General features: G+C 35.6%; 1 pseudogene; it reads right to left on the reverse strand.

Annotated features, from left to right (window-relative positions):
- Positions 1-2,650: 2,650 nt before the first annotated feature.
- LOC132061874 (probable carbohydrate esterase At4g34215) lies at positions 2,651-6,755 on the reverse strand (annotated as a pseudogene).
- Between the last annotated feature and the right edge of the window lie 2,147 nt (positions 6,756-8,902).

Consider the following 8,902-nt stretch of genomic DNA (forward strand, 5'->3'; position numbering starts at 1 on the left):
GTTGTTCTCAAGTTCCATACTCCCTTTTCCTCTTGTTTGGAGGCACTGGTTGAAGCTAAGCTATGGTAGTTTGGGGTCGTCCAGGCCGTCTTGGTGTTAACCATGCCTGGGGTTTTTAGAAGCCCCTTGGAACTTATGCGACATCAAGGATATAAGGCCAGGACTCAGTCCCCATGCCATTGCAAAATCCCCAACCAAAGCAAACCCATTTAAGGAGAAGAGGGGCAAGTATAGAACAAGGCGGGTATCTTTTTCCGTGTTTTTCATATTATGCATAGTCTTTATTATTTTAGTGATAAGTTCAGCGTTTATAAACTAACTGGGTCCCTTTTTTTCTTTTCCTCCTCCACTTGCATGACCATTCAGGTCAAGACCAGCCCCCCTGTTGGGCCAAAGGCCCAATAGGACCTCTATTCAATTACGATCGAGTCCGAGAAGAAAATAATAGCGAGGCGCGCAGAAGGCCCAGCCATGGGTGAAAATGGCCACTAGGGGCTTGGTACGCCTCTAGTTTAAATTAATTTCATATATCTATGATTTTATTTGCATGTATTTATGTGTAAACTCATATTATAGTGGAAAATCCTTATGATTGGAATTAGACGTCTTAGGACAACAGTTCTTATGCCGTTTAGTCGACTTTAGGTCCCCGTACGCAACTTTCGAAAAGCCACGGACTCAAACATAATGCATTTTACAACTAAGGTACAAAACGAAACCTTCTTTTCAAAACTGCTTTTCAAAAATAAATCACCATTAATTTTCCAAGTTTGAATGGCAATCCCGTTTTTATATAATTGAGGTATTTTCACAAAAAATGGGTTAATTAACTTAATGACTGAATTTTCGAAAATCAGTTTTAGATAGAATAATGTGACACAATTGGCTTTAACTTGTATTGATAAGTGGCAAATCTTTTGACAAAATATTGGACCAGGTTTTTAACTCAAACAAGAACCAGATTTTTCCCACCAAGATATGAAAACCCATTTTTGGAATATAGAGACAAACGAAGGATTTTTAGCACAAAATACTATTCTGGCCCAAAGTTGGCCCAAATTAACTTACATTTTCAGACGGGATATACTCGTTCAAATATAAAATGCCTTTATAAACGTCTAAAGAACCTACACGTAATATAAAGTTCCGAATAAGACAGAAACGTACCAATACGAGTCAATCCGAGCCCGGTGTAAGAGTACAAAATAAATAACTCACAAGTGATAAACATTTCTTTTACTCTTCTATTACAAACTTATACTTATTCCTTATATATAAAAGGAAACTACTTATACTCGGATATAATAAATCCAAAACTACGATACCCTATAAATAAAGGGGATATATTTAAATTCTTCCAAAAAATGTGATATGCGAAACTCTGTATGACAGTTGTTTTTACGGGAAGATAAACACAAAATAAGCAGTTTAAACAAATACTCATACACCGAAATTCGAAGGTCAACCGTATAGTACGGATCCTTAATACTGGGGTGCCTAATACCTTCCCCAGGGGATCATCAGAACCCTTACCTAGAACTCTGGATTACGAAGGTTTTTTCACGGTATTTGAATAAACCCTTCACAACTGGTTTTCCTAATTTCCTAAAAATTAGGTGGCGACTCTTTTAAAACAAAGTCCGAAAGAACACCAACGAGTTCATAGTAGCCTTTTATGCCTTAACACCGCGTAAAAAGCGAACCGCGACACTGTTCACGCCTCTTACTAGCAGACTTAGTTTTCCGACTTGGAAATGAAAAATGTCGTGCCTGTGCTCAGCACGGGCCGTACCCATCTAGTATTCTATTCATACCATGGATGTGGCAAATTCACACCCTTACGTTTTGGCCTTTGGAGGAAGAGTTCGCAGGAAAATAATCCTTTTCCTTATTTACAAAGTGATTATTACCAAATAAGTAGGATTTTTGACCCTGTTAATTTAAGCATTGAAGATTGCAATCATTTTTTCATTGGGAGCCGAGGAAGTTAAAAAACTTAGGGAAAAGGGTCAAAAATATCCCTCTACTTTGGGAAAAGGGCTAAAAATATCCTCCAAATTAATTTTAGGTCAAAAATACCCCTCGCGTCATCAAAGTTTTCACATATACCCCTGTCTTAATGGAAATTTCCAAATCCGTGAAGATAATTTGGTTTCATTTTTTAAACCCGCTCCATTATTTAAATCCGATTCAACTAAATAAAAACCTACGATCCTACAATCCCCTTTAAACATGTAGGCCAGGGTGAAAAAAATGTGATCGTAGGATCATAGGTTTTTATATAGTTGGGTGGGATTTAAATAATGGAGTGAGTTTAAAAAATGAAACCGGATTATCTTCGCGGATTTGGGAATTTCCGTTACGACAGGGGTATATGTGAAAACTTTGATGATGTGAGGGGTATTTTTGACCCAAAATTAGTTTGGAGGATATTTTTAGCCCTTTTCCCAAAGTAGAGGGGTATTTTTGACCCTTTTCCCAAAAACTTAACTACACCCAATTATTATATTAAATCACATTAAGGTGATAGTATATATTAAATCATTGTTTAAAGTACGATTAAAAAATTCCAAAGTCTAGCAAGTTTTTAAAGATCACAAGAAAGACAAAAAGGATGAAGAAGTAGATAAAAAGAAAAATAATAAGAGTGCTATTGCGTTGCTTTGAATGTATAACGGGCTTTTACGAATGCATCAGCCAACTTATATCCAAGTTGGACTTGGGCTAGAGTACTAAGGTGTAGCCCATCTGGTTCCAAAGGTAGGCCCAAAGCATCCACAGTTATTACATCGGCAAGGTTAATTCCAAGCTGGCCTTCTCTCACCCCTTCAATAAAAGGTCATTGTCCAGAAGCTAGGGCTACCTGTACAATTATAGCTGAAATCATTAAAAATAAATGAACTTGACATAAAAGGTAATTTGGTAACAAAAACACTGAAACTTTATGATAATATCAAATTTTTGGTATAAGATTAAAAATGAAATTGAAAAAAAAAAGAAAAAAAAGTACATGAATATTTTTCCTTTCATGATCACCAGCATATATATATATATATATATATATATATATATATATTTAATGCTTAATTGTAATCACTTTGAATGAAGAAGGGGACAGAGACATTGTATTGGGAGATTTGGAGTACTCTGAGAGGCGCCGCGATTTTGGGTATTGTAGAAGTATTAAGGTTGAGGAGGTTAAAGGTGCTGTTTGTAGGATGCGTAGGGGGGAGGGCGACCATGCCTGACGAGATTCCTGGAGAATTTTGGAAGAGTATAGGCAGAGCAGGATTGGAGTGGCTGACTAGGTTGTTTATGTCATTTTTAAGACGGCAAAGATGCCGGAAGAATGGAGCTTGAGTACAATGATTCCTTTGTATAAGAACAAGGGTGAAATTCAATGTTGCAACAATTATAGAGGTATCAAGCTCCTAAGCGACACTATGAAGGTGTGGTAAAGGGTGGTGGAGATGAGGGTGAGGAGAGACGTGTCTATCTCAGGGAACCAGTTCACATTCATGTCGGGGCGCTCAACTACAGAAGCTATTCATCTTGTGAGGAGACTGGTGAAGCAGTATAAAGAGAGGAAGGACTTACACATGGTATTCATCGATTTAGAAAAGGCTTATGACAAAGTGCCAAGGGAGGTTCTATAGAGATGCTTGGAGACTAGAGGGGTACCTGTGGCGTACATTAGGGCGATTAAGGACATGTATGATGGAGCCAAGACCAAGGTAAGGACAGTGAGAGGGGACTCAGAACACTTTCCATTTATGATGGGGTGGCACTAGGGATCAGCTCTTAGCCCATTTTTATTTGCTTTGGTAATGGACGGACTGACGCGGCAAATTCAAGGTGAGGTGCCATGGTGTATGCTATTCGTAGATGACAAAGTCTTGATTGACGAGACTCGTAGTGGAGTTAACGTTAAGCTGGAGGGCAGGAGACAAACTCTGGAGTCTAAAGGGTTCAAGTTGAGTAGGACCAAGACAGAGTACTTGGAGTGAAAGTTTAGTGATATACCACATGAGGATTACGTGAAAGTGACGCTTGGTACCCAGGCCATCCCAAAGAAAGGAAGTTTTAAGTATCTCGGGTCTATTTTACAAGGAAATGGTGATATTGACTATGATGTCGCACACCATATTGACAAATAGTGGATGAAATAGAGGCTCGCTTCAGGAGTGCTGTGTGATAAAAAGGTGCCAGCAAAACTTAAAGGCAAGTTCTACAATGTGTTGGTTAGACTGACTTTATTGTATAGGGCGGAGTGTTAGCCAGTCAAGAACTCTCATGTTCAGAAGATGAAAGTTGCGGAAATGAGAATGCTGCAATGGATGTATGGGCATACTAGGAGAGATAGGATTAGGAATGAAGATATCCGGGATAAGTTAGGAGTGGCCTCAATGAAGGACAAGATGCGGGAAGCGAGGCTGCGATGGTTTGAGGATGTGAAGAGGAGAGACACTGATGCTCCAGTGCAGAGGTGTGAGAGGTTGGCTATGGACAGTTTCAGGAGAGGTAGAGGTAGGCCGAAGAAGTATTGGGAGAGGTGATTAGATAGGACATGACACAGTTCCAGCTTACCAAGGACATGACCTTAGATAGGAGGTTGTGGAGGACGCAGATTAGGGTAAAAGACTAGTTAGTAGTCCTGCTTACCCTTTTTGACTAGTAGTCATAGTTTTGCCCATAGTTTCTTGTCCTTTGTTTTATGCTACAATCTATTGTTTCTTGTACTTCGATTTTTTATTCATCTGTGGTAGCTACGACTCCTTTTTTTTCAGTCTGCTGTATCATGATTTTTCGCTTTCATTATTTCATTCCCTTACTACTTTGAATTGCTTTTTCTTATGTAACTTGCCATGCTTTCTGTTGAGCCGAGAGTCTTTCGGAAACAGCCTCCCTTCCTTCCGAGGTAGGGGAAAGGTCTGTGCACACTTTACCCTCCCCAGACCCCACATTGTGGGATTTCACTGGGTATGTTGTTGTTGTTAATTGTAATCACTTAAAAGAGGGAGAATGTCGTGAAAATGGGTCAATTGGATCTTTTACCATTTGAGTGTAAAAAAATAAAGATTTTATATGTTATTTTGAGATCTATTATGTATAAAAATAAATGTCTCTTGTAAAAAAGACATACAAACAAAAATAAATTTGTAAAGGGCTATAAAACTAATTAACCCGAGAATATCACGGAAATTATATGACCAATGTTAAATGATGCTCAGATAAATTCTCTTTCTAAAAATAAATAAATAATTAAAGAAAAGAATTTAAAATTTTATCTCAATCACATGATTATGTCGAAGAAAATTATTCGTACCTAGTGATTCAAAGAATTTGAAATTTTATGTCAATCACATGACTATGCGGAAGAAAACTATTCGCACATACTGATTTTGGTAAATGTCTTCTCAAGAAATTATTTTCTGTTTTACAAATAAAGGAAAAAGGTATATTGCAGAACTAACTTTTCTTTATGTTTTCTCCACTCCAATTTTTTTTAAACATTATTAACACTTTTACGTCTCACAATTATCACCTAACTCCACAACCATCATAATTATAGCCATCAACCTTTGTTTCAGTTGAAACATAACGTAGATATTAATTATCCTCCATATACAGTTATATTGTTTCAGTAAATGTAGTCTATTTCACAAAACAGATTCTACGTTGTACGTGGTCCATTTGTAGATGTTAACATGTGATCAATTTGAGGAAACAATGAGAACTACTAATAAAATTCCTGAAATTAATCAATATACTAATTACTAAAGTTGTCCTGCTCATTATGATATAACATCATTAATTTTTTTGAGATGCAAATCATATTCCATACCACAAATAGAGTTTCTTAAATATATCATTAAATTAAATTCGCATACAATAGGAAAGAGAAGACATATTTGTACCTGAATAATAGGAAGCAATGAAGAGTTTAAATCATCACGCAAGTCCTGAAAAAGTTTCTCCAATTTGCTTTTATAAGATTTTGCTTCTTCCAAAGTTAACGTATCTCTTTCCCCTTGATACCAAAGAATTGCTCGAATTGTTCCACTACCTTGCACTGCTATTGCAGCCCTTTTAATCATGTCGCTGTAAAGCCTTGCAAAAAGTATAACCATAATATTCAGGAATTATAGAGTTAGTGAGTTCAGAATGAACCTAATTCTATTATATGTATTCAGTTTAGTGTGTTTATATATATGTATATATATATATTCAAATCGAGATTGATGGATTTAATTGAAGTTGCAGAATTCGCTCTAGAGTTGGCTTTGGTTGTATCCAAAAAAATACGTTAAAGCGAGATGAGACGTGTACCTGGAACCCTGTGACCATTTATTGATGCTCGTTCCTCCAGCCGCACAAGGGACTAACCCTATTACCCCGAATTCGGGGCCTTTCTCCAAGACAACATTGGCAAACACCATGGTTGGTCCTATCCCACATGTCTTGTTCAAGTCAATGTCCTCATGAAGAGGCTCTTGAGCTACTTCCCATATTGAGTTTCCGTTCAGCCGGAGGATCGTCGGATCCCGGTAACATTCTGGGGGCACATAGCCATCCCAAACTTTGTCAACAACCCCTCCTCGTCCAGCCATATTACTTTGTCCGGCTAGTATGAATATTTGTTTGTTATGCTTAGTTTCGAATATTGTACAATTCATCACCCATAAGATGTATGCAAGAAGCATGAAAAGTATTAAGCAAAAAGTTAATCTCTCATATCTAACTTTTGATACCATCATTTAAAATTGATGAGGATACAAGACTCTAGGGAAAAAAATGTTACTATAAAAAAAGGAAAAAGAGAAACCAAAACAGTGGATTTATTTATTTTTTCCGTGGAAACTGAATAAAATGGGGATTGAAAATTAAAGGAGCGGCCTTTTTTATCCTAGTACTAGGATTTAACAAGAATTGTTTAGTTGCAAGAGGCCTAAGAACAATTTTTATTTCAATCTCCAAAAGGAATCGGAAAGCAGGCATAAAGCATTGTGGTTACTAAAGCTAATTGTCTTTCCAATTCGGAAACATCTATGAAAACAATTTCTAAAACAGAAGGAATTTAAAAGGCTTTAAAAGGTAATACAAAATAATAGCATGTAAGCAATAAAAAAGAAAGAAGATTAAAGAATATCCATCAGAGTGATTTTTTGTCCTCAAAATACATTATTGTAGTAGATTCTTGTAACGAAGTGGGAAAATATACTAATAAAGTAAATGTATGATTTTAAATCTAGTTCTGCTCTTTGAAATATAAATTCACAGGAGAACTATTTTAGTACGTGTGAAAAAGACCGATAAGGAAAGACGGTACTCCCATTTGCTTCTGTTTTAATTACCTATCGCATCACGATATTTAACTTCCTCTTCTTTTTTTTTTTTTTTTTTTTTTTCTCTCTCTCTCGAAACAAAGAACTAGTATAAAGTGTTTTATTCCTCCCGCCAACTTATTATCGTTTAAGGATTCAAGCAATTCTTTTTTGGACTACAATTTTCTCATTTTTTAAAAATATTTTAAATCATTAGTTGGATTGACTCGTAGTACTTTCTGTGTAATTTTTAAATATATAATTTTATTTTTGAAATATTTGAAATATCTATATAGATTCATAATTTTTAATCCTTGTACTCCGAACCCCTTCACATAAATTGGGATACACGAAGTAACATATGATGTATGAAAGATATGTAGGAAATTCATATATCGTTGAACCCTAGAAAAAACTGAGTTATTTGTAATTAGTGTAATTAACAAGCATCCATAAAATAAAAAAGTTATTAGGTGCATATATATATATATATATATATATATATGATTCTTCTTTTTTCTTTTTCTTTTCTTTCTCATTAGGTGTAATAACTCCGCACAGATGGTTGGAATATAATACTTGGTAGATCACTAGAAGATATGTCTTGTCATAATACATGGCAGATCACTAAGATTTAATTGGTATAAAAAAAATTTGACGGACCCATGAGTTTTGACGGATGGGCTTGCTACAAGTCCTAGTAAATTACCATGATTTATTGTAAATGAAATTGTGTCGTAACTTGGGAACAATAGTTCGTAAATTCTGGCTGATTGCCGGAAGTTTCTGATAGATATATGAGCTTGTCGCAAGTCTTAGCGAATCATCAAGATCATTGTACGAATTGTTGTAGGAAAACTTAATTAACAACATATGATCGCAAGTAAATTAATAGACGATGAAGAACAATCGTAGGAACACTAACCTTGTTCCATTGCAAGAGTTGATTGAGAAAACTTGATTGAAGAAGTGAGTATTCTAAGTCTAGAATCGCTCTGGATACTTTGTCTTTTTAGAGATGGGAAAGGAAAAGAAAGAAACGTATTCTGACTTTAGGGACCACCCCTTTTAAAGGTTACGTTGGTGCCTTTTAATATTAAAAGGTGTCTTTCCATAGAGTATGTGTCCATCAAACATACAATGTGAAAAAAATAATTGATACTTGTTAGGCCCATATAATAATACCGTATTAGATCATAAAATGGGCTCCTTTAATGATAGCATATCTATGTTTAAATATATTAATATGTGAGTCCATAAAATAGAAAATTACTAACAATCTCCCACTTGGACCACATATATTTCTGGACAATCATACATACATAAAACTTTAGCGTGCACAAATTTTTGCTATCTTAATTGAAATATCGCAAAACAATCTGGTCCATCAATAATAACAATATAGGATCAAGGCAGTTTTCGTAACATATATTCGTTACTAAACCAATCAATGGTCACATATATTAGCAATACCAATGACATAGATCAAATACGGAAATTACATGTAAAATGATCTAAATCAGGTCTATTTCCAACTGGTCCTACTTTATGACTTGAATAGTCCAACATCACTTTCT

This window comes from Lycium ferocissimum, chromosome 7 (assembly GCF_029784015.1).
Source record: "Lycium ferocissimum isolate CSIRO_LF1 chromosome 7, AGI_CSIRO_Lferr_CH_V1, whole genome shotgun sequence".
Classification (NCBI taxonomy): domain Eukaryota; kingdom Viridiplantae; phylum Streptophyta; class Magnoliopsida; order Solanales; family Solanaceae; genus Lycium; species Lycium ferocissimum.